The sequence below is a fragment of the Rutidosis leptorrhynchoides genome, chromosome 2 (genome assembly GCF_046630445.1).
Source record: "Rutidosis leptorrhynchoides isolate AG116_Rl617_1_P2 chromosome 2, CSIRO_AGI_Rlap_v1, whole genome shotgun sequence".
NCBI classification, from domain to species: Eukaryota; Viridiplantae; Streptophyta; class Magnoliopsida; order Asterales; family Asteraceae; genus Rutidosis; species Rutidosis leptorrhynchoides.
This window is the reverse complement of record NC_092334.1, coordinates 14,476,621-14,503,497: the sequence shown is the minus strand read 5'-3', so window position 1 is coordinate 14,503,497 and position 26,877 is coordinate 14,476,621. Positions and strand designations below refer to the sequence as shown.

At 32.4% G+C, this 26,877-nt stretch overlaps 1 pseudogene; it reads left to right on the top strand.

The window, feature by feature from the left end:
* The first annotated feature begins 22,210 nt into the window (after positions 1-22,210).
* On the top strand, positions 22,211-24,097 carry LOC139887622 (heat shock cognate 70 kDa protein-like; annotated as a pseudogene).
* The last annotated feature ends 2,780 nt before the right edge of the window (positions 24,098-26,877 follow it).

Genomic DNA, 26,877 nt, shown 5'->3' with positions numbered 1-26,877 from the left:
ATCAAGTAATGTCCCCATTACTTGAGATCAAAAATAGATTAAAATCGAAAGGGTAAGAAAAATAAAAACTTATCGAGTTAACCACTGATCGTGGAATGACAGTGACAGATGGCGCTGAACTGACTGCCAGCATAAGAACATCGTCCATTCCCGATCCTCACACCAATATCATCAATCAAGTAGTTTTGCTGAACTTAATGCCAGACTTGAAAAATCGTTTCACCAACATACCTACGAAAATAAAAACATACGAACTACATAAACGGGACAAGGTGGCACCACCCGGTACCGAAACGCCTTGTCCCCGAATAAATCCACAGTACATAATGAACGTAAATAATTATCCGAGTACAGAACCAAATAAAAATGTTTGCACACAAAATACAACATGATCATCGGGCTCGCAGGCCCTCCTCACTGAAAACCATCATACTGCCAATTGCCGTGCGGATACTGCTGCTGAAACCTCTTATGCGCATCCTCAAACCTTTCCTCCTTACTGTAAATCGGGGCCTGCAATCGTGGCCAAACTGGACTACGATAATACACGGGTGGCTGAGCAGTAGTACCATAATAATGATCCGGGTTGTAGTTGAAAAGACGAGCATTGTGCCTTTGCCAATCGCTTCCATATGCCATCCATTGCTGGTCATGCAAAGACTCAGCCGACCTCTCATCGACCCTCTGCTGACTTTCCCACATACGGTCATTATGCGACCGTTGTTCTCCCTGAAACTCATCAAAGCTGTCTGACACACCGATTTGCACGTTATCAACCCGCGAGACTAAGTTATCCCAAATTTCTTGGGAAATACCCCAAGGCTGACCCCCCGCTGGCACATTCGGAGCAACCGGCTCTGCCTCATCACCTCTTTGAACATTACCACCGGCCTCGGGCTCTTGTGGCTCAACATATGCGACCAAGCCAACTCGATTCGCATCCCACATCACAAAACGCACATTAAGATAAAACCTTAAATTAAAAGGTTTCATCACTTGCAATGGGTCGGTCAATTTTGTACACCTGCTAAAATTGATGTTGAAAAACCTCGCAATTTTTGTAACAAAATGACCACCAAGAAGTGGCCTCGATGAGCGTGTCTCCCTCGACTGATTAGATAAATACGTAGCAATTAACATACACAAATCAACATGCGCATTAGCCCAAAATCGATGCATTATCCATAACTCGGTAGAATTAACTTTATCGTTCCCATTTCTTCTTCCACAAAAAGTACACGACAACAGTTTATGGAGTAACCGTAGATCTCTGCTTCGAATATCGGACCCTTTTGACTCATTAGACACAAATGGAGTCAAACCCGAAATTTCAAACCAAAAGTCTCGCTCGTTATAATCATCCTGATTCCCGATGAACTCAGTTTCTTTTTCAAATAGCGTGTTAGAGACTTCTCATCCAATTCTTCATACAAATTTAGTGCTCGAGACAAATCAATTCGACTCATGGCTCGACTTTCTCCTCCTAAATGAAATGTCAAAAAGGCTTGATCCGTCCCATCCCTTCGAGAACGGAAACTTAAAGAGGAGAAAAACTCAACAATTAACTCACGGTAAAGATCGTCTCTCAAAGAAAAAGCACGTTCCCAAGTGTCAAGATCGACCCCCTGTCTCGACATCACCAACATATAAGCAATATCCTCCTTTATCTCACTAGATGCACTATTCAACTCATCCCAACTAAAATACCAAGTCACTTGAATATTTCGAGCTGAAATGTATCCAAAATGTCCCGAGAATTGCTCCTCAACTTTTTGTAACCAAATCTCCGGATTAGTTCTTCACTCTTCATCCCTTCGGGATTGAGCCGTGGAGGATGATGGAGCATCAACTCTGCTTCTCTACACACATGAAACAAAAACCAAACCAAACACAAAACATTGAAAAGTTAGCGTTAGGAAAATCAACATGTTCCACATACTTGCATCAACTACCATTAATACTCGACTCAACTTCAATTAGGCATTTAGACAAAAGCAAGTATTCACAACATATGTTTGTGTTCCATGGTATCAAATTCAAACCAATTCTCAAAACACTATATCATGTAAGTGCCCCATTAAACAACTCCCATTTAACTCAATTTCACAAACTCATCTAGTTAATTAACCAATTCCAAGAAGATTAAACCATTCCAACAACCAAATAAACATCTCACAAATCACAAAAATCATCAAGCTTTACCAAAAAAACAAGAGAATAGCAAAATCGGACCTTAACCGGCATGATTGAACAAGGAATTGAAGAAATTAAGTAAGAATTAGTGATAATTGAAATTAGGGTTTGAGAGCTCAAAGTATGTTTGAGAGGTAAGTGTGAGAATGGTGGGTGAAAACAGATTCAAAAACCCCTAAAAAGGTGAAATCCCGTCGGGTTACATAGTGGGTCGGGTTGACCCATTTGATTTAAATCATTGACCGACGGGTTAGAATCTGTGCGACAGAAACATCGCGCCGCGACATTAGTGGTCACGCCGCGGCCATATGTTATACCAGATACTAATTATTTAAAAACTCGTGAACCTCAAAACCTTTGAAACCTCGCGCCGCGACCACATTCCTCGCGACACGGAGATGAACGTGTTTAAAACCCATTTTTAAATGGCTTTCTGTTACCAAAACCCTAGTTATATCGCGCCGCGGCTATGTCTGTCGCGCCGCGGCATTACGCTTATCCTGATTCCTGACGTTTTTAAGTATGCAGCACCTTCAAATCACCTTTAAACCCCCAAAACAACCAACAAAAACAACAAGTAATCTATCATAATTAATCATTTAGCATTTAAGACACAGCAAACCCGTGATCACCTACATATTAATAAAACTATACAACAATGTGAACCATGTTTAACGAGTCGTTCAAAAAACTCGTTTCCAACTTCAAGTAACCTTAGGATCGGGTTCAACGTGAACCCCGTCATCAATCTCCATCGGACCATCAAAATATTTCTTTACACGATGTCCGTTAACCTTAAAAGTAGTACCGCTTGCATTTTTCAACTCAATCGTACCGTATGGGCACACTGATAAGGCTAAAAAGGAACATATATTTCATAGCAATATCCCTCCTAAATAATAGGTTTTCATATATAATTGTATTATATTTTCATTGTAATTGTTTAAATAAATAAGTGCGAAGACAAAAGGCGAAAACGAAGATTTGAAGACACAAACGTCCAAAAAGCTCAAATGTACAAGATACAATTCAAAAGGTTCAATTTATTGATGAAAAACGTCTAAAAATGACAAGAGTACAAGTTACAAAACGCAAAGTACAAGATATTAAATTGTACGCAAGGACGTTCGAAAATCCGGAACCGGTACCCGAGCCAACTATCAACGCCCGACGTAATGGACCAAAAATTACAAGTCTACTATGCACAAGAATATAATATAATATATAAATAATTATATTAATTATTTATATTTTATATTTATATATAAAATATGTCGACAAGCAAGGTTCCAAAATTATGTGAGCTGGATTTTCAAACTCCACGACTCGCGATGTTTGCAGGCTTAAAACTCCACGACTCGCGGAGCTGCAAAAATCAGAAATGCCTATAAAAGGACATGCATTCTGCCGAGTTTAAAAATATAAAAATAATATTAATAATACTCTTTAATAAATAAATAAATAAATATATATATATAATATATATAGTATAGGGTAGTTTTATATTAGATTAGTTCGGGTTATGTAAAGGTTATTTTACGGGTTTTAAAGTCGGAGCTCTGTCCGTGTAACACTACGCGATAAATAATCAATGTAAGCTATGTTCTCCTTTTTAAATTAATGTCTCGTACTTAAGTTATTATTATGCTTATTTGAGCCAAAGTAATCATGATGTTGGACTAAATATTAAAGACGGGGTAATTGGGCTTTGTACCTTAATTGGAGTTTGGACAAAAGAACGACACTTGTAAAAATTAGACTATGGGCTATTAATGGGCTTTATATTTGTTTAACTAAATGATAGTTTGTTAATTTTAATATAAAGATTTACAATTGAACGTCCCTATAAATAACCATATACACTCGATCGGACACGATGGGCGGGATATTTATATGTACGAATAATTGTTCATTTAACCGGACACGGGAATGGATGAATAGTCTATGGAATTATTAAAACAGGGGTGAAATTATGTACAAGGACACTTGGCATAATTGATAACAAAGTATTAAAACCTTGGGTTACACGCAGTCGATATCCTGGTGTAATTATTAAACAAAGTATGAAAACCTTGTTACAGTTTAAGTCCCCAATTAGTTGGAATATTTGACTTCGGGTATAAGGATAATTTGACGAGGACACTCGCACTTTAAATTTATGACCGATGGACTGTTATGGACAAAAACCAGACGGACATATTAAATAATCCAGGACAAAGGACAATTAACCCATGGGCATAAAATTAAAATCAACACGTCAACCATCATGGTTACGGAAGTTTAAATAAGCATAATATATTTTATTTCATATTTCATCGTACTTTTATTTACTCGCTATTTTATTTAACGTCATTTATTTATTGTCATTTATTTTTCGCTACTTTAATTATCGTCATTTATATTTTGCATTAGGTTTTAATTATAACTTAAAATATAAAATCGACAAACCAGTCATTAAACAGTAAACCCCCTTTTATATATTATCAATATAATATATTTTGTACAAATATAATTGTTTAAAAATATAGTGTGCAATAAGCCCGCTCCCTGTGGAATGAACCGGACTTACTAAAAACTATACTACTCTACGATTAGGTACACTGCCTATAGTGTTGTAGCAAGGTTTAGGTGTATCCATTCTATAAATAAATAAATATCTTGTGTAAAATTGTATCGTATTTAATAGTTTTTTTCCGTTGTAAAAATAAAGCTATTTCATATACACCTCGCATAACATCAAGTTTTTGGCGCCGCTGCCGGGGACTCGGTGAAACGCTATATTTTTAATTTATTTTTGTATAAATATATTTATATATCATTTTAGAAAAACAATATAAAATAAAAAAATAAAAAAAAAACTTTTTTTAATCTCCGCGACTCGCGGAGATTTGATGGTACGTGGAACCGCGACTCGCGGAGCAGCCCTGACGCGCCTGGTAAACCATAATCGCATTAATTACGGATTATATTAATTATTATTATTTTTAAAACCCTAAATTAGTTTAATTAATTTATTATTTAGTTTTAGTTTTAATTAATTAGTTTTAATTAATTATAATTAGTTTTATTATATATAAAAATTAATACTTTTATAAAATAAATATAAAAATAATATTTTTATAAAAATTGTACTTTTTACAACTTTAAGTTTATTTTTATTTTTTTGTTTATTTTTATTTGTTTTTAGCATAATATTTGTATTTTTATTGTTCGTAGCTAGTTTTAAGTTTTAGTTTTTGCCGTAGTTTATTTTTATTTCTAAATTTTTAGGCTTTGCCGTAAAAGCCCTTAAGTGCTTTTTCTTTAGATTAAAATTTAGGCGCTTTAGAATTTTGCGACGCAGTTTTTAGATTTTAGTGCCTAATTAAGTTATTGTCGTTTTGGATATAGAATTCCTGTAAGCTTTAATACCTTTAGGCATAACTTTTAGATTTAATTTTTAGACTTTTAAGTTTCGACGTTTTTCTTTCTTATTTTTATTTTTCGACGTTTTTCGACGCGCACTCTTTTTCTTTCTTATTTCTCGCCACGCTAGTTTTAGGACTTAGAAATTTTCTCTACTTCTTCTCTAATAATTCAAAACGAAAAATTATTTTAAGCGGTTAAATTGATAGACATCCAAATTTTCTGCTTCATAGTAATAGTTGGATTTGTTAGTGGCTGAGTTGTGAACTTCCGATTTAAAGGGTTCTGGCTCCCTGCTACATCTTTTGGCTATTCGAAACGTGGGCAAAAGCAGAAAAGTCTATTAATTTGATAACTTTAAATAATTTTTATCTTTTTATAACTAATAGGATAATTAGTGAATGCACCACATTGTAGCTAAAATTTGGCCATCGCAATAAAATGGAAAATTTTGAAAACAAGGCCTTGGAAACTCTTTATGACATCCGAAATCAATTTAATCAATACTCTCAAACGGGTGTTGATGACAATTCGTTCGGTGAATGACGAAACAATAACTGGTTGTGAAATATGTGGAGATTATCATTCAACATGGGAATGTTATTATTACGTTCCTATGGAAAATTACGCACCCATGGAACTTGAATGGAATGATTATGAAGAATACAATTCTAATTGGAATTATTCCCAAAAATATATCCAAACTCAACAACCAGTAGACGAGAAAAATTATGTGCCTGAAAATTCTTTAGATTATATGAAAATCAAACTCGAAGAACTTGATGCTCAAAATGAACAAATGAGAGAGTTTGTAAATCGGCAAGCTGAAACTCTATCAGATTACACACCTGTTGATCTGAGGAGTCGTGTGCAAGAAAATCTCATATCATCGAATTTTGATGAATTCGAGAGCTCCGAAATCACCAATTATCTCGATGATACTTTTTATTCAGCTTTAGCAATTTCACAACATATCGATACATTAGCCTCAACCGACGAAATCATCGATCCATCTATGGATGAAGAAGAAGTTGTGATGACCCGGGAATTTCCGACTAAATTTAAACTTAATCTTTATATGTTTCCTACACGATAAGCAAATTCTGTAATGTTGAGTCTCGAAAAACTTTGGAACAGTTATATGAATGCAGTTGCCCTTTTGACAATCCCCGACGATTCACGAACAGTTGTGTGTAAATAAATATGTAAATATATATATAAATATAAGTGTATATATAATATTTTTGAATTACTAACATACACTTTGAATCAATTTAAAATTTAAAATGTAAAATAATAAACAGAATAATTAAGTTATTAGTAAAATGAATATATAAAAATATGTATATAATGTTATTATAAATCCATATAAGATAAATATATATAAATGATTCCTATTAATAATTATTATGTTGACACATATATAAAATATATAAATGTTAAATATTCAATAGATGTAATATATGATATAATTATTAGATATCACAAAAAAAAAAATTGTAATATTTAATGTTGTTATAAGTTAATTATAGTTAATATAATATTGTTACATTCATTATTAATACTAATATCAGTATTTTTATCTATATATTTTATAATTTCAAATATGATCATTATTATTATTAGAAAATAATACATTTTATTTTTATTAACATTTTTATTATTATTAATATTATCTTAAAGATGATTTTTATTAATAAAATTATTAATTATAATTATTAATATTATTGATACTTTTATTAATATTTATATTCATAAATAAAGTTAAATAATACAATAAAATGGATCAACTATCTGATGTTAATCTAAATTTGATTTTGTGACCCCAGCCCTTTGTAACAAAACAAAAATCTGTTAGATATCCACCTCATTCGTACGAATTGTGAATTCCAATTTTTACTTACCATTTTTTTTATTTACCAGCTTTTGTTTCTGTCGAATTATTGTCTGATATTGTTAAATGTCGATTTCACATATCAATTAGTGTCCAAATCAACTATTAAATCATGTACTATATCACACTATATCGTATATATCACTGCATTTTGGATAATTAAAGAAAGGGAAGAAAGAGCAGACTATTCGACCCTGTTCTTGGTGCATTCTTCAAACAATACGATTTTTAACAAATTTCAAAAAGTGAGAATGCAGAGTCGTTTGAAATCTTATGCTTAAACTATCTGAAAAGTTTCAAAACTCAATTTCAAATATCGAGTTTGAATTCGAGAGTCAAACTTATTTTTTTTAAAAGTCAAAATGAGTGTTCATCGATAAATTTGGATTCGTTCTGATGTTTTAAATTCAATTGACGATCCAGAAAGATTATATGAACAATTTAGAACCGGTTTCATGTTATAAATTTTGTCTAAAACTTTGTAAAATCTCGAAAGTGATTTGAGTTGGGTTCTTGATATTCAGCGACTGCCAGCGTATATTTTTTTTTATTTACATCTCTTCTGTTTCAAATTTATTAGATAAATTTTTAAACGTTTTTATATAAACTATAAATTTAAAAATTAATTGATGACTTACTGATAATGTCGAACCTGGGTTTGGTCTGGTATTGAGCAAAGGAGAAGAAGGAGGAGAATTAGAAACAGATAAATAAATATGAGATAAATAAAATTGGGTCTTAAATATTATCAGAAAAACGAATTTGGTCAGATGGTCAAGGGAGTTTTCGGGCAGGCGTGAGGTCGCGGGTTCGAGCCCCGTCTTGGGCATTCTTTTTAATAAAGCTTCTAAAAAGGGTATAAATCTTTTATTTCATTTCTATTATTATTATTATTATTATTATTATTATTATTATTATTATATTATTATTGTTATTATTGTTATTGTTATTGTTATTGTTATTGTTATTGTTATTGTTATTATTATTGTTATTGATTATTGATTATTATTATCATTATTAATAATTATTATTGTTATGATGTAAATTAGTATTATTACTAATATTAATTATACTACTATTATTTATCACTAATATTACTAATATTATTGTTATTACTAAGTATCATCAATAAATATTACTAGTATCATTTTATACATATCAGTATCATTACTATCATTATTTACTAAAAGTACTATTATCTTAACCTATCACTTTTATTAAAATTTGTATTATCGTTATTATTATAAATGTTACTAAGTATCATTATTATTAATACTAGTAATAGAATTATTGTCTAAACACCATTATTAGTATTGTTACTAATACGATCACTAAAAATTGCTATTAAAACTATAATTATTATTAACATTACTAATATCGTTACAAATATTATTATTTTTTTTTCATTTTACCAACTGTATTAAAATTATCATTTTTATTATCATTAATAAATTTTTATCATAATATCATTTATATTATTATTATTACTAAAATTATCATGATAATAAAACTATCCTTTTATTTAAAAGTTATTTTATTATCATTATTAATTTTATGACAAGTGAATAATATACATGTGAGAATATATTTGTATTACACATAAGTATGTATTAATAATATTATCAAATTTTGTATAAATAATCATATATAATGAATTAGGTATTCTTAATATAATATTAACCAGATAAATATATACATGATATATAATTTAAGGATATAAAATATATATTTGTTCGATTACCATTACATGTATTAATATCCATGATTGAATAATAGGTTCGTGAATCCGAGGACAACCCTATACTTGTTCAATGTTGTTCTATGTATTTTTTACTACAAAATACATTAGGTGAGTTTCATATGATCCCTTTTAATCTTTACGTTTTTGGGCTGAGAATACATGCAAATGCTTTATTAACTGTTTTAAAATAATTATATGCGTGAGTTCATTTGATCCCTTTTTACTCATTACATTTTTGGGCTGAGAATACATGCAAATGTTTTATTAACTGTTTTACAATATTTATATGTGTGAGTTTCATTTGCTCCCTTTTTAAATGCTTTTGCAATATATATTTTTGGGACTGAGAATACATGCGCTGCTTTTAAAAATGCTTTACGAAATAGACACAAGTAATCGAAACTACATTCTATGGTTGAATTATCGAAGTTGAATATGCCCCTTTTTATTAAGTCTGGTAATCTAAGAATTAGGGAACAGACACCCTAATTGACGCGAACTCTAAATATAGATCTATTGGGCCCAACAAGCCCCATCCAAAGTACCGGATGCTTTAGTACTTCGAAATTTATATCATGTCCGAAGGAGGATCCCGGAATGATGGGGATATTCTTATATGCATATTCTGAATGTCGGTTACCAGGTGTTCAATTCATATGAATGATATTTTTGTCTCTATGCATGGGACGTATGATTATGAGAAATGGAAGTATGAAATCTTGTGGTCTATTAAAATTATGAAATGATTCTTTATGATAAACTAATGAACTCACCAACCTTTTGGTTGACACTTTAAAACATGTTTATTCTCAGGTACAAAAGAAATCTTCCGCTGTGCATTTGCTCATATTAGAGATATTACTTGGAGTCATTCATGACATATTTCAAAAGATGTTGCATTCGAGTCGTTGAGTTCATCAAGATTATTATTAAGTCAATTATATTTGGATATATTATGAAATGCTTTACATGCCTGTCAACTTTCGATGTAACGAAAGTTTGTCTTTTAAAAACGAATGCAATGTTTGTAAAATTTATCATATAGAGGTCAATTACCTCGCGATGTAATCAACTGTTGTGAATCGTTTGTAATCGATATGGACTTCGGCCGGATGGATTAGGACGGGTCTCTACAGTTGGTATCAGAGCGGTGGTCTTAGCGAACCAGGTCTTGCATTAGCGTGCCTAACTGATAGTCGTTAGGATGCATTAGTGAGTCTGAACTTCGACCGTGTCTGCATGTCAAAAGTTTTGCTTATCATTTTTCGGAAAACATCTGCTTATCATCCTTAGGAAATTACCTACTCATTATTCTTAGTCTAGACACATTTTACTGCATTGACTGCATAAATAGTGTATAGACAAAATTCATATCTTAGCGTATCTGACAATTCGTATCTTAGCGTATCTGTTACTGTAGACCTTGCCTGATATCTCTCGTAAATTTCTCCTTAATTTAAGGGATCCTAGTACTATATATATCTATGCAAATTATGCATTGAGAATATCATCCAACTATAAATTGCTGTCACTAAACTCTTCATACCAAAAATCTTTCCTGAGATCGCGTAAGATGGCCTCTACGAATCTACCAAGTTCCTCTGACTCCGAAGATAGCGTGACAGGAGCACACCAACCAATCAACTACCGTGATTACTGGAGAAAATGGGGGTGGGTTCGCGACATACTCACCCTATGGAGAAAGGAAGAAGGTACCCCATATCATGAATCGAATCTACCACCTAACCTTGGAGTACTTGACCCGCTCACCGGCGAACCCGTTCGCAACACCGTTTATACCCTATTTGCAAGAATTTTTCGTCTTGAATCTACCATTAACGGAACTAGAGAAGATATCCGACCACTACCTCACACTGATAATCAACCAGGGTTAGTAGAAGAAGTTAGAGAACTCCGAGCTCGAGTATTAACTTTAGAGAGCACGGTATACAATTTGCAATCATCAACAGTATCACCAACACCAGTAACATCACCAGCCTCAGCACCAATGGCACCAGTACCACCAACAACCCAAGTTTCAACAATCCATGCCTTAACATCTCATTCTGTACCTCGAGTATAATTATCGTTCCACGAATCATTCTACATCATTTATCTTCATTCGACATGACGATTATGGAAACTCTAATGTTTTAGAGATTATGTATCATAGTTCTAATCGTAAATCTGATGAGTTTAATATCACATTGACTCATTAAATCCATAATTACATCTGAAGAAAATATATATGTAAATATATTTTCATAAAGATTGTGATTAAAAATTCTTTCGTACAAACTGTTAATGGTTAAAATATTTTAACGGGTAAGTAATACCCGAGAAATATTTAAGATTTCACATTAATAAGTTACATTGTACATTCTTCGAATCTGATTCAATTGTCGATTACCATCCTACCTACATCTATCGATATACGAATCTGTTCACCACAGAATAACCATTTTCATTCAAATTCAATTTCATATTTGGATTTTTACTTACCAGAATCCAACAAGTGGCATAATGAAGAAAACATTTGACAAAATAAAATTTGTTAGAAACAAACAAATTAACTATGATGAATTTTGTTAAGAATCCACGCTAACTTTTCCTAGCTAACTGATTACATTTTATTTATCGCAGTTTATTTATCGCAATTTTAATTCTCGCAATTTTATTTATCGTTATTTAATTTTTGTTATTTACTTTACGCATTTTATTTATCGTCATTTAAATTCTATTGTTTATTTTACGCACTTTAAATGTCGGGACACGTATACAAGGTTTTGACATATCATATCGACGCATCTATATATATTATTTAGAATCACCATAGACACTCTATATGCAGTAATGATCGAGTTCTCTATACAGGGTTGAGGTTGATTCTACAATTATATATATACTTTGAGTTGTGATCGAGTCTGAGACATGTACACGGGTCACGATATGTATTAATTAATTCAAATATTACATATTAAACTATATATGAATTATTGAACTGCTAACTGTGGACTATCAACCTAGGACTACAAACATTGGACAATAAAAATGAATTAAAATATTGATTATAACATATGAAACTAAATAATTCTTCAAGTCTGCCACTTGATTTCATCTTAAACCTCATTTGTATCTTGACGATTACAATCCGCGTTCAAACCTTTCATAATTCTTGAAAACACCTCAATCGAAAGGATGAACCAACCGCACTTCATCTACAGAAGAAAAGATTGATGCATATAGATATGCACTTACAACCACTCGAAACCCGAGTAAACGTTTAAAACGTAGCTATGCTAATTTCTTAGTGTTATTATTACCCAAAAATAACTTTGCGATCCCTTTTTAAAGTAGCCAATTTTGTCACAGCTCCAGCAAGTCAACTTCTACTTTTCATTCGAAGTAGCCTTACTATAATCCTGATATATACAATTACCCTTTTGATACCGGAGAATTCTTTTATATTCCACCATATTACCAGCAGACGTACCAGCAACCTCGTCGCTCCTTGGCTTAAATCTCTCTGACAAATCATTATATTTATTCATTGAAACCCTATCATATACTCATTCGCATCTTGTAACGAGAACTGCCATAACAATTACCGGGAATTAGCAATCAGTACTTTGAAAACTCACAGCATATCTACATCAACAGTTATATATATGACATTTATCTCTTGGAATTATAATCTCTTGTTCTGAAATTCTGAAAAGCACTCAGTCACAAATCAATACTATGAATGTTGAAAAAGCTGAATGAAGCAGCAGAAACTGTAGATAACCGTAAACGACCATAATCATTGAAAGTTTGATGATAAAGATTAGTATGTTGGAAAAGCTCAGAGAAGTTGGAACTGGAAAACGGATTGAGCTAACCACGAAGAAGACCAAGGACAAATACAAGGACCATACCATATATTCAAAGAATCCAGGTAATTCTGGATCCGATGAAACCTTCAACGAATATCTTGCTCCGTACTCATGTTAAAATCTTGCGGAAAAATCTTCCTCATCAACCATCGAACTTAGAAATTCCAAAATATCATCATAAATATCTTCGATATTTCTGAAGATATTTTCATAATTATTCTTATCTGATATCATTAATCTCTTCGTGCAATCAGTGTTACATCATATAGAAACTGTTAGTTTCTATATTCTGTAAACTTTCAAGCTTAAAATATGAATGTTAATGAAGTAATGTTGGAAATTGATGCATGAGTTAGTATAATATAATGACACTTGATCAACGTGATTATATTATATTAAGTCATGCTGAGTTTCTAATGGAACGTGATGATTCACAGATCTTAACGTCATCATGTTCCATGTTACATAACTCTTTTATTTTACTTAACTTCTGAACATATCAATAAAATGTATTCTTGATGGTTCTATCTTCTGTAATGTTGATAAATTTGAAAATCAAATCGTGCTATCACGTTCCACCCTGCTTAGAACATTATAATTATTATTGTTATTGATTATTGATTATTATTATCATTATTAATAATTATTATTGTTATGATGTAAATTAGTATTATTACTAATATTAATTATACTACTATTATTTATCACTAATATAACTAATATTACTAATATTATTGTTATTACTAAGTATCGTCAATAAATATTACTAGTATCATTTTATACATATCAGTATCATTACTATCATTATTTACTAAAAGTACTATTATCTTAACCTATCACTTTTATTAAAATTTGTATTATCGTTATTATTATAAATGTTACTAAGTATCATTATTATTAATACTAGTAATAGAATTATTGTCTAAACACCATTATTAGTATTGTTACTAATACGCTCACTAAAAATTGCTATTAAAACTATAATTATTATTAACATAACTAATATCGTTACAAATATTATTATTTTTTTTTTCATTTTACCAACTGTATTAAAATTATCATTTTTATTATCATTAATAAATTTATATCATAATATCATTTATATTATTATTATTACTAAAATTATCATGATAATAAAACTATCCTTTTATTTAAAAGTTATTTTATTATCATTATTAATTTTATGTCAAGTGAATAATATACATGTGAGAATATATTTGTATTACACATAAGTATGTATTAATAATATTATCAAATTTTGTATAAATAATCATATATAATGAATTAGGTATTCTTAATATAATATTAACCAGATAAATATATACATGATATATAATTTAAGGATATAAAATATATATTTGTTCGATTACCATTACATGTATTAATATCCATGATTGAATAATAGGTTCGTGAATCCGAGGACAACCTATACTTGTTCAATGTTGTTCTATGTATTTTTTACTACAAAATACATTAGGTGAGTTTCATATGATCCCTTTTAATCTTTACGTTTTTGGGCTGAGAATACATGCAAATGCTTTATTAACTGTTTTAAAATAATTATATGCGTGAGTTCATTTGATCCCTTTTTACTCATTACATTTTTGGGCTGAGAATACATGCAAATGTTTTATTAACGGTTTTACAATATTTATATGTGTGAGTTTCATTTGCTCCCTTTTTAAATGCTGTTGCAATATATATTTTTGGGACTGAGAATACATGCGCTGCTTTTATAAATGCTTTACGAAATAGACACAAGTAATCGAAACTACATTCTATGGTTGAATTATCGAAGTTGAATATGCCCCTTTTTATTAAGTCTGGTAATCTAAGAATTAGGGAACAGACACCCTAATTGACGCGAACTCAAAAGATAGATCTATTGGGCCCAACAAGCCCCATCCAAAGTACCGGATGCTTTAGTACTTCGAAATTTATATCATGTCCGAAGGAGGATCCCGGAATGATGGGGATATTCTTATATGCATATTGTGAATGTCGGTTACCAGGTGTTCAATCCATATGAATGATATTTTTGTCTCTATGCATGGGACGTATGATTATGAGAAATGGAAGTATGAAATCTTGTGGTCTATTAAAATTATGAAATGATTCTTTATGATAAACTAATGAACTCACCAACCTTTTGGTTGACACTTTAAAGCATGTTTATTCTCAGGTACGAAAGAAATCTTCCGCTGTGCATTTGCTCATATTAGAGATATTACTTGGAGTCATTCATGACATATTTCAAAAGATGTTGCATTCGAGTCGTTGAGTTCATCAAGATTATTATTAAGTCAATTATATTTGGATATATTATGAAATGCTTTACATGCCTGTCAACTGTCGATGTAACGAAAGTTTGTCTTTTAAAAATGAATGCAATGTTTGTAAAATTTATCATATAGAGGTCAATTACCTCACGATGTAATCAACTGTTGTGAATCGTTTGTAATCGATATGGACTTCGTCCGGATGGATTAGGACGGGTCTCTACAGAAGTAAGGATGACAAATTGGTACTCTTGGGAAAACGATAACATTGAAAATTTTACCCCCGAGACCAAAATGGTGGGACCGATAAGTACCGTTAATGAAGAAGAATTTGCTTCAATCCAGCCACAACCTTCCAACCCAATATTCTCAATAGACGAGTCATCTACCAAAGATGAACTACAAGCTGTAATAGATATTGACACCTCGAATTTCACCCAATTGGGTAATAGAGGTGAAAACTTTGATTCCGAGAATGAACGAAAGGAAGTGTTAGGAATTGTCCACCCTATAGAAATATGTATGTCGGTGTATATCGATCCATTTGACCAAGAACCAGAAAAGAGACATATCCATTTACTAAAAGCTACACTTAAAAAAGAATTAAGTAGTGATATTCGGGTGGGTCTAAACTTTAAACCCATTGATATATTTTATACCACTCGAGATGTAAATAGCTGGCTCACTATTTTAATTCGTGGAACTTATTCTACCGACTTCACATGTCGTCAGCTAAGTGTGGGGAAGTCTAACCCCACTTAACGTTAAATTAGGGGTTCGGGTTAGTGCATAACTCGTTAATAAAAATGCATGATGTGTTAGGGTAAAAGACGTATTTTCAAAACTTAGATAACAGTTCAGAAAAGCAACCGTTTTTGAAGAAAAACATGTGTGATAAAACAAGAAGGAATGAACGATGAGGCGAACCATCTATCATTCGACGAGCTTTGTAATTACAAACTGGGTATTTTCAATCACTTTTCTACACTAATCACCCTCATGAATTTATAATTAGAGTCTGATTTCATGTAAATGAGAGCATTGTATGATCTTAAGTGTGGAGAAGGATTATAAATTCTCTCGGGTTTACACTTGGTTTTATTTGCCAAATTTTGTGAAAATTTGAAAAATTTTAAACTAAATGAATTCAAAATCATGTTTATACATATTTATGAACGATGAAAATTAGGTGTTAATACCGAAATTATCGTTACCTCGGAAAGGACATAAATGGAGAAACACCCTAAAACGCTTGAATTCATTTAAAATGGAATAAAGGAGAATAAAAAGGCAAAGAAAGAAACTAAGTGTGGGGAGAATGTACCTAGTTATTCAATTAAAAACTATCTAGCACATGTTTCTGTAAAGTTTATTGCAGGTGCTTTTGTTTTGGACTAAATTAACTATTTTACCCGATGAAAGAAAAGAAAAGATGGATCTACACGATGAATCAATTCCATCATTAAAAGGAAGTAAAGTCTTCTGAAAAAGACACGCGCTTCTTGATTTAGGTTAAGAAGTTGTCGTCCAGACCAGCTGTAGGTTGATGAAAAATCTAGAAAAGTCATCTCTAAAATCAGCAAGAAATCCACGGACCTCAGCATCAAACAGGGTCGCCAAGTGGTCAGATTTATCCTAACCATGAGAAGGATTTATCTCGTACAATGGGGGGCACCGTGCAAATTAGCTTGATAAGACTAATGAATCAGATCCCCAGAAAGGATAATCTCCTTAAAGATTAAAATCAGCTTTTAAGCCTGATATTACTCAATCCTTGAGATTGACCTTAAAGATTGAGAATTACAAACTCATGGAATTCAATGATATCTAAACTCGAGCTTGAACGAGAAAATATTTTGATCAAAATTAAAACCGATTTGTTTTCTGAAAACCTATTTTCAATGCGTTCATTACCATTGAACGTAAAATCCTAGGAATTCACCTGGAATTCATTAGGTCACCTGAACCAAATCGGGTGTCAACCGTAAGAACGGTGGTTGTATAGCATGGTCGAAGATAGGACCTTGTGCCAGACCAAAAAATCATAGGATGATCTTTACTATTGCTCTTACAAAGGATAGTAATAGCATCCGACACGTTTTTGGACCATAATCAAATGCATGTCATTAGACATTGCCTTAACAGTTGCTTGTTCATCGCTTTCCTTTACAACCGGATGGTAGTTTGCCGAAAGGTAATATACGGGACAAGTGAACTGGACGTGTTGCTTTCCTAATACAAGTGTTAGCAAGTGGGTAACACAAAACCACAAGTGTTGAGCTAAAATTTTCAAATCTGAAACCCACACAACCCACAAAAATATTTTGCAAACACCGGTGAAGGGTTATTCCGGAAAACTTGTCTAGGGTAAAAGCTAGATTGAATTTTTAAAAGATCAAATGTTTTTATAAAGATCCAATTTCCTAACGGATCTAAATTTTCAAAGTCATGTGGGACTGTAAACCGCCTTTCAAATGTGCACTTTGCTTTGGAAATCGAAAGTAAATCGGCTATTTGATTGCAAGTGTCGTTGACCTAAACCCGAGGCAACTGTGGATGACACACCCACCTTTAACCATCGTTACTATCATTGTTTATACCGCTATATCAAAATCACTGATGTACAAAGTGTGAGAATAAAAAAGTGATTCGAGTGAAGTGTGATTTTTTTTCAAGTTCTGTATTGCTTGAGGACAGGCAACGCTCAAGTGTGGGGATATTTGATAAGGCTAAAAAGGAACATATATTTCATAGCAATATCCCTCCTAAATAATAGGTTTTCATATGTAATTGTATTATATTTTCATTGTAATTGTTTAAATAAATAAGTGCGAAGACAAAAGGCGAAAACGAAGATTTGAAGACACAAACGTCCAAAAAGCTCAAATGTACAAGATACAATTCAAAAGGTTCAATTTATTGATGAAAAACGTCTAAAAATGACAAGAGTACAAGTTACAAAATGCAAAGTACAAGATATTAAATTGTACGCAAGGACGTTCGAAAATCCGGAACCGGTACCCGAGCCAACTATCAACGCCCGACGCAATGGACCAAAAATTACAAGTCTACTATGCACAAGAATATAATATAATATATAAATAATTATATTAATTATTTATATTTTATATTTATATATAAAATATGTCGACAAGCAAGGTTCCAAAATTATGTGAGCTGGATTTTCAAACTCCACGACTCGCGAAGTTTGCAGGCTTAAAACTCCACGACTCGCGGAGCTGCAAAAATCAGAAATGCCTATAAAAGGCCATGCATTCTGCCGAGTTTAAAAATATAAAAATAATAATAATAATACTCTGTAATAAATAAATAAATAAATAAATAAATAAATAAATATATATATATATATATATATATATATATATATATATATATATATATATATATATATATATATATATATATATAATATATATAGTATAGGGTAGTTTTATATTAGATTAGTTCGGGTTATGTAAAGGTTATTTTACGGGTTTTAAAGTCGGAGCTCTGTCCGTGTAACACTACGCGATAAATAATCAATGTAAGCTATGTTCTCCTTTTTAAATTAATGTCTCGTACTTAAGTTATTATTATGCTTATTTGAGCCAAAGTAATCATGATGTTGGACTAAATATTAAAGACGGGGTAATTGGGCTTTGTACCTTAATTGGGGTTTGGACAAAAGAACGACACTTGTGAAAATTAGACTATGGGCTATTAATGGGCTTTATATTTGTTTAACTAAATGATAGTTTGTTAATTTTAATATAAAGATTTACAATTGGACGTCCCTATAAATAACCATATACACTCGATCGGACACGATGGGCGAGATATTTATATGTACGAATAATCGTTCATTTAACCGGACATGGGAATGGATTAATAGTCTATGGAATTATTAAAACATGGGTGAAATTATGTACAAGGACACTTGGCATAATTGATAACAAAGTATTAAAACCTTGGGTTACATGCAGTCGATATCCTGGTGTAATTATTAAACAAAGTATTAAAACCTTGTTACAGTTTAAGTCCCCAATTAGTTGGAATATTTGACTTCGGGTGTAAGGATAATTTGACGAGGACACTCGCACTTTAAATTTATGACCGATGGACTGTTATGGACAAAAACCAGACGGACATATTAAATAATCCAGGACAAAGGACAATTAACCCATGGACATAAAATTAAAATCAACACGTCAACCATCATGGTTACGGAAGTTTAAATAAGCATAATATATTTTATTTCATATTTCATCGTACTTTTATTTACTCGCTATTTTATTTAACGTCATTTATTTATTGTCATTTATTTTTCGCTACTTTAATTATCGTCATTTATATTTTGCATTAGGTTTAATTGTAACTTAAAATATAAAATCGACAAACCAGTCATTAAACGGTAAACCCCCTTTTATATATTATCAATATAATATATTTTGTACAAATATAATTGTTTAAAAATATAGTGTGCAATAAGCCCGCTCCCTGTGGAACGAACCGGACTTACTAAAAACTATACTACTCTACGATTAAGTACACTGCCTATAGTGTTGTAGCAAGGTTTAGGTATATCCATTCTATAAATAAATAAATATCTTGTGTAAAATTGTATCGTATTTAATAGTTTTTTTTTCGTTGTAAAAATAAAGCTATTTCATATACACCTCGCATAACATCATACACCTTAACAACCTCAAATGGTCCCGTCCACCAGGATTTAAGTTTTCCCGGTAAAAGCTTTAATCTAGAGTTAAACAAAAGCACTCGATCGCCTTCATTAAAGTCTTTTGGACCCTTTAACTTCCTATCATGCCATTGCTTGGTTTTCTCCTTATAAATCAACGAATTTTCATACGCATCGAGGCGTAATTCACCAAGCTCATTCAATTGCCCCGCCCTTAGGCGTCCGGCTTCCTTTAGATCCAAATTGCACTTTTTAAGCGCCCACATAGCCTTATGCTCAATCTCCAACGGAAGATGGCACGCTTTTCCATAAACTAACCGATAAGGAGTGGTACCAATTTGCGTTTTGTAGGCGGTTCGAAACGCCCACAAAGCTTCATCGAGCTTATTCGCCCACTCCTTCGGATTCGACCCCACTGTTTTCTCAAGAATCCCTTTGAGAGCTCGATTTTTCTATTCTCTTGTTTTTTCTCTCATGTTACTTGATTAATTTTATTAATTCTAGGGTTCATGTTTGAAATTTTAAGGGGTTTGTTTAATAGAAACTTTTATGCCTTAATATGTGATGAATTATTGATGAATATGATATTATTGTGTTTTCTTCATGAATTCTTGTGTAGTTTATGCATAATATTGATTCTTGAAATTAGGGTAGTGATAAATCCGAATTTGATGTTGAATGTTTGGGGATTTTGTTTGTGAGGGAGATGTTTGCTAATAGATACATGTTTTAAGATAGTGTGGGGTGATTTGGGCGGGTCATATGTGATTTTGGAATTTGGCTAAGCTTTTAATGTTTGTCTAGATTGAATATTTGCATGTGTTTGGATGATACTTTAATGTTTTATTGATTAATGCATGATAATTATGAGTTTTGATTAAGAACCATTCTTGTGGGTGTTAATTATTGTTACTAGGTCGATTAGTGAATCTTGTTTAAACAAAGGAAACCCTGTTTCAATTTAGTGATCTAATTTCCAATTGATTTGTCTTAACCGATTGGGTGCTTACTGGACCAAAGGGGTAAACCGGGTAATAAGGATTAAACAAAATAGGGATGAATTGTGTGGAGCGAATGCGTAACCAATTGAATCTTAATCTTATAATTAGCTAATTACTAAGTCACAAACGAAAGAGGTCTTTGGTGAAAGGGAACCCTAAGCCAATAAATCCTAGTTTGAAGTGTTTGCTAAAAGAGAACTCTGGGTGAACCGACTCTGTAATTGCGTGCATTGATAAATAGAACTAGTGCTTAATAACAAATCATCCGACACTGCGAATAGAAGATCTGGGCGAACATTCTTTTATCTATTGAATTCAAACTATCTTTATTTTCCGTTGAGTCTGCAATTTGATTTATTTAAACTTAAAAACCCAAAAATATTGTCTTTTACTTTTGATCTATCTTTGATTTGGCTAATCGTTAAATAGCCACAAAACAAATATTCTCGTACTTTCGATTTTCATAGTTTAACTTAGTTTACTTTTATTAGTTGCAAACTTAATTCTCACTTAATACTGTCCTTGGAACGATCTTGGATTTTACCAATATCTATACTGCTACATGATCGGGTACACTGCCCGTTAGTGTGTAATCTTTAATAACCGATATTTTCCATTGATAAATAATATACACGATAATACACATCAGTTTCCATAACGAGAAGTTACTCCCGTTGAACTTTTCAATTTCAAATTTCGTAGACATTGCTATAATTACAATCTTCTTTTCGACAATATTATTTTTCTTGAAATAACACCCAAGGACTTTTACCGAGTGAAAATAATCTTACTTATTTTCTGATGTGGACGATCCACTCCCGTGGCAACCACAGAGCATACGATAAGTAGATTAATACACACTAGATATTAGAACCTTAATTCTGATACCACTTGTTGAGAAAAGTGACACCGAATTATAGCAAACCGCTAATAATAATTGAACTAATGACAATAAAGGCACACCAAGATTTAACGTGAAAACACCAATAGGGTAAAACCCACGGGCAAGGAAAGAAACACTTCACTAATAGGAATAATAGGAATTGCACTTCTCTCTAATTACAAGGATAAGCACAAATCTTTATATCTCTTACTCACAAACTCTCTATTTAATTATTAGTATACAATGAAGAAAGAAAGAATGATTTTGGTACGAGTATTGAGCTTGTGCGATGATGTATATATACTACATGAAAATGGGGTAGGTGGTGTCTGGTAACAAGATTGTCAAATTTGCACCACAATAAAAGTCTTTAGCAGCCTACCATCCACCTACTGCATCGACCTTTAAACTTTATTATTTCAACAAAGAGTATATGCACAAAATTATGAATTTTAGACAAATCAGATGAACATGACTAACCTTTAGTTTCTTTCAAACATCAAATAAATACAAAGCAAAAAAACGATTTAACAAATCTAGAAATTTTGCACCTGTTATTTTTGTGTCGTTTTGCTTCGAATGAACTTAATTTAATGCCTTAAACCGCTAACACACTTCATCAGTTACAGCCACAACAACGACAAAGTAGGTCTAATCGCTGACGATCAATGACGATTTCGATTTATTAAGAAACAAACTACATGAATTGATCGGTGGATTAGTGATTGAGAATAGGTTAATTGATTGATCAATTTTAAAAAAAATTAGGCCGATAAACCGTTTGAATTCGCCATATACGCTGTAAGCGTCTTTTCTTATAGCTAATAAAATTAATACGCGTGTCAATTATATAATGGAAAAGAAACAAAAAAAGAAATTGTTGCTGCAAAGATTCGATCCTCGAATCTCCTATTCAACAAACATGGCTCTAGCGACTACACCAACACATCTTATGTGAATTAGTTTAACACATTATTTATATATTATCTTACAATATCGTAAAATTAAATCAATTAACAAAATTTCAATTAAAGTTAAAATACCTTGTTTTTAATAGTTAAATACAATGTAAGTAAATAAATAGATAAATTGGCGTATTATTTTTTTTTGCATAGTAAAAAAATTTAACGTATATGTCGGCCCATTTTTATTTTAGTCTAGGGTCTTTAAATTGTTGAGACGGCCCTGAGGTTAGGCGACACACCAACGATTGTCGTCTCATAAAAAGGTCAAAAAAGAATTTTTGGCTGAGGAAATTTCGTCAATGATTCTCGCAAAGATGAAAGAATGTGCTGAGACTTATCTTAGATCTGATGTCAAAAATGTTGTTGCAGTTAACTGTCCCTGCTTATTTTAACGATTCACAACGTCAAGCTACAAAAGATGCAGAAACTATTGCTGGCTTAAATATTGTTGGTATGATCAACGAGCTTACAGCAGCTGCAAATTGCATATGGTCTACATAATAAGTCTTCTATTCATGGGAAGATAAATGTGCTCGTGTTTGATTTGGGCGGTGGTACTTTTGATGTTTCTGTAACGACGGTTGAGAAATGCGATATTTTTGAGGTGAAAGGTGTTGCTGATGACACTCATTTAGGAGGTGAGGATTTTGATAATCTGATGGTGGAACATTGTGTTAAGGAATTTAAAAGGAAATCGAATATGGATTTAACTGGGAACCAAAAAGCATTGGGGAGATTAAGATTTGCTTGTGAGAAGGCTAAAAGTGTTCTATCTTCAACTACTCAAACGTCAATCGATTTGGAATGCTTACATGAGGGGATTGATTTTTCTATGAAATTTACTCGAGCGAAATTTGAAGAGCTAAATAGTAGCTTCTTTAAAAAGTGCATTAAGACTATTGAGAATTGTTTACGTGATGCAAAAATGAAGAAGTCGTGTGTAGACGAGATAATTCTTGTTGGTGGGTCAAATAGGATACCGAAAGTCCAACAAATGTTGCAAGACTTTTTTGATGGTAAGCAGTTATGAAAAACTGTGAACCCTAATGAAGCTGTTGCGTATGGTGCAGCCGTTTTGGCTGCAAAATTAAGCGGTACGGGTGATAAAAGTGTTCAAAAAGTGGTGTTATCGGATGTAACTCCTTTATCCCTTGGTGCCAATTGATCGATCCTAGATCCGTCTTCCTTATGGAATAGGATCAAGGTCGAGTGCAATGAGGGTGAGGATTGGGGTTGTGTGATGTTTGAGGGACCTTATGATCGTCTTTTGCCAACATCGGGCAATCAATCACCATGTCCCGGTCTTGATTCTCTTTACCTTATTCGTAAGTCCAAAGTGTCCAAGCCTCAGGCGTATTCACGAGAGGTCCATAAATGTTCTTAGGAATAGTCTGGGATCAACAACCTTTGAATGAGGTCTAGTGCCTCATATTTATAGGGTTTTATGACTGTGCGGATTCGGATGTATGCTCCAAGATTTCATCATGCGCACTATCCGCTTCTGCCAACTATTACTTTCGCTATTCATCAACGCCTTGTGCCTAAAACCCTGCGCTCTAAAGGGAATTTAGCGCACTTGTTCTGCTTAGGATTTTTCCTTTAAAATACATATGTGAATATACGCATATGATCAACATACATGCACAATATCAGTTATTCTGATCACGTTACACTATAATAAACACTAAACATAAACAGTACAACTAAGGATAAAATGTCAGGGGGTTTTTATCGTTGTTTAACGGTCAGTTAATTGAACGTTATAAAACAAGGTCAACGGTCAATCGATTAAACGGTAAAAAATTAAGGAACAAAAAGGAAGGGAAAAGAAAGTAAAAGAAAGTTATAAAATTAATAACTTCATTCTAGGTTGTTGTTGTTGTTTTCAGTTTACGATTAACCAAAAAAGAAAAAAGGTCAGTGGCCGGTTAACTAAACTTAAAAAAAATAAAGGAATGAAAAGGGAATGGGAAAAATTGAGTATAAAAAGAGGTAACAAAAATGTTTTCAAAAAAGAATCCGATTTACCAAATTAGGGTATTTATGTTTCGCTAATGATATACTTCCTTGTGAGAAATAATAATAGTTACTCCGTATAATATAATATACAGGTATATTTTTGTTTTTTTTCTCTCTTGTAAGTCAAGTTTTTTTTAAACAAATTATATTGGAAAGTATATACTCGTATAATGTATAGATATATCAAGTATATTATCCATGTATTCATTCACAAATCTTCAGTTTATACGGTATTTTAAAAGTACATACCCTTCAAACTTTTCTCTGTCTTTTTCTTCCCCGCCATCTAAACTTTTTAAGCATAAATGTCAGCCTATTTCAAGCTAGAAGTTGTCACCACAACCAATAGACTCTTAATCCTTTTATGAATCTAACTCGCCGACTTTTAACGCCGATGGACTACCAACGTTCCACCAAGCTACACTTACTGCTGCAATTGATCTTCCGTCATCCGATCTGTCATGACTCCGGATATTTACTAGCATCCACACTTACGATGAAGCTAACTCAATTTTTCGACCTTATTATGCGACGAATTATTTGATTTGATGAGTGATCAAGCGTGCATAATTAGTTAGAATTGAATCTAGAAATCATGCTTCTACGCATCAGCCACCTAAATCCTTATCCTCATTTGTATAATAATAAATCAGACGAACTTTTAGAGCTATGAAATATATTTTCAAGAAACACACATCCCCCAACACTATGAGTTGTGCTCTAGACATATCTGTTTTGTCATAAGACCAATGAGTTGTACTCTAGACATATCGAGCAATATCACATAAACGTTATAGGACTAAACTACCCTTCACTAAAAAGTACAACCAACCATGATAAATGTACAACTATAATTCTTCCAAAGATAGTAGTTGTTGCTTTGATAGTAGTTGTTGCTTTGGTTCCAAAGGTTGTCATCATTTTTGTAACATCCCAGGTAACACGTTCTCCTCTCCAACTGATGTGGGACGGATGTAACACAGATGTTACAATCTTCCCCCTAATGGGACACAGCGTCCTCGCTGTGCACGTTTAGTCTGGGGCCTGGCTCTGATACCATCTGTAATATCCCAGGTAACACGTTCCCCTCTCCACCCGATGTGGGACGGATGTAACAAGGATGTCACAATTTTTTTCATATGCTCCTCCGTCTTGCATTCCAGAATTCTCCATGAACTCGGCTACTTCGGCGTTTCATCGATATTTTGTTGCTCAGGGCTCTGGTTCTCAATGAATTGCTGATTTTGGTTGAGTCCCGTTTGCTGATAAAACGTTTCTTTACGATTGTTCCAATCTTCAGTTGTTTTCTTGATACATCTCCAATAAGTGTCTGGTTAACTGCAATGCGCTTCATATTTGGGTGCTCACATTAGTAAGTCTTTTTTAAAAGGAAACGAATGGAAATGTAAACAAGAAAAATTAAAGGAAAAAACTATTAAAAATTATAGGAAACCACAAGAAAATGAAAAGAAACAAAATGAATAAAAATTTAGATTAAATTGCTCATTTAGTCCCAGTATTTTTCACTTTTTGTTCGTTTCATCCCCTTGTTTTATTTTCTGCATTTTTCATCCTTGAAAGCATTTTAAAGTGTCAATTTCATCCCTCACATTAATGAAGGTTAACTGAGTCCGTTAAAATTATTCACATAACTATCCACGTAATCTTCAATTAATTCTAATATCAAAATTCTCATGCGATTTGTTTTAAAACTTCAATTCAATACTCTTAAATATATATTCCAATAAGTCAGAATTCTCCTGCGGTTTGTTTGATCATCCCACTGTCTATAATTCTCTCTCTGTATCTATAAATCTCGACTTGATACAATCATCACCGTCGTTTTCAACGCCACTACTTACTCGTCGACCGTTATCACCGTAACTTTGCAAATAGTAAGTTGATCATCGTTAATTTTCAATTCTA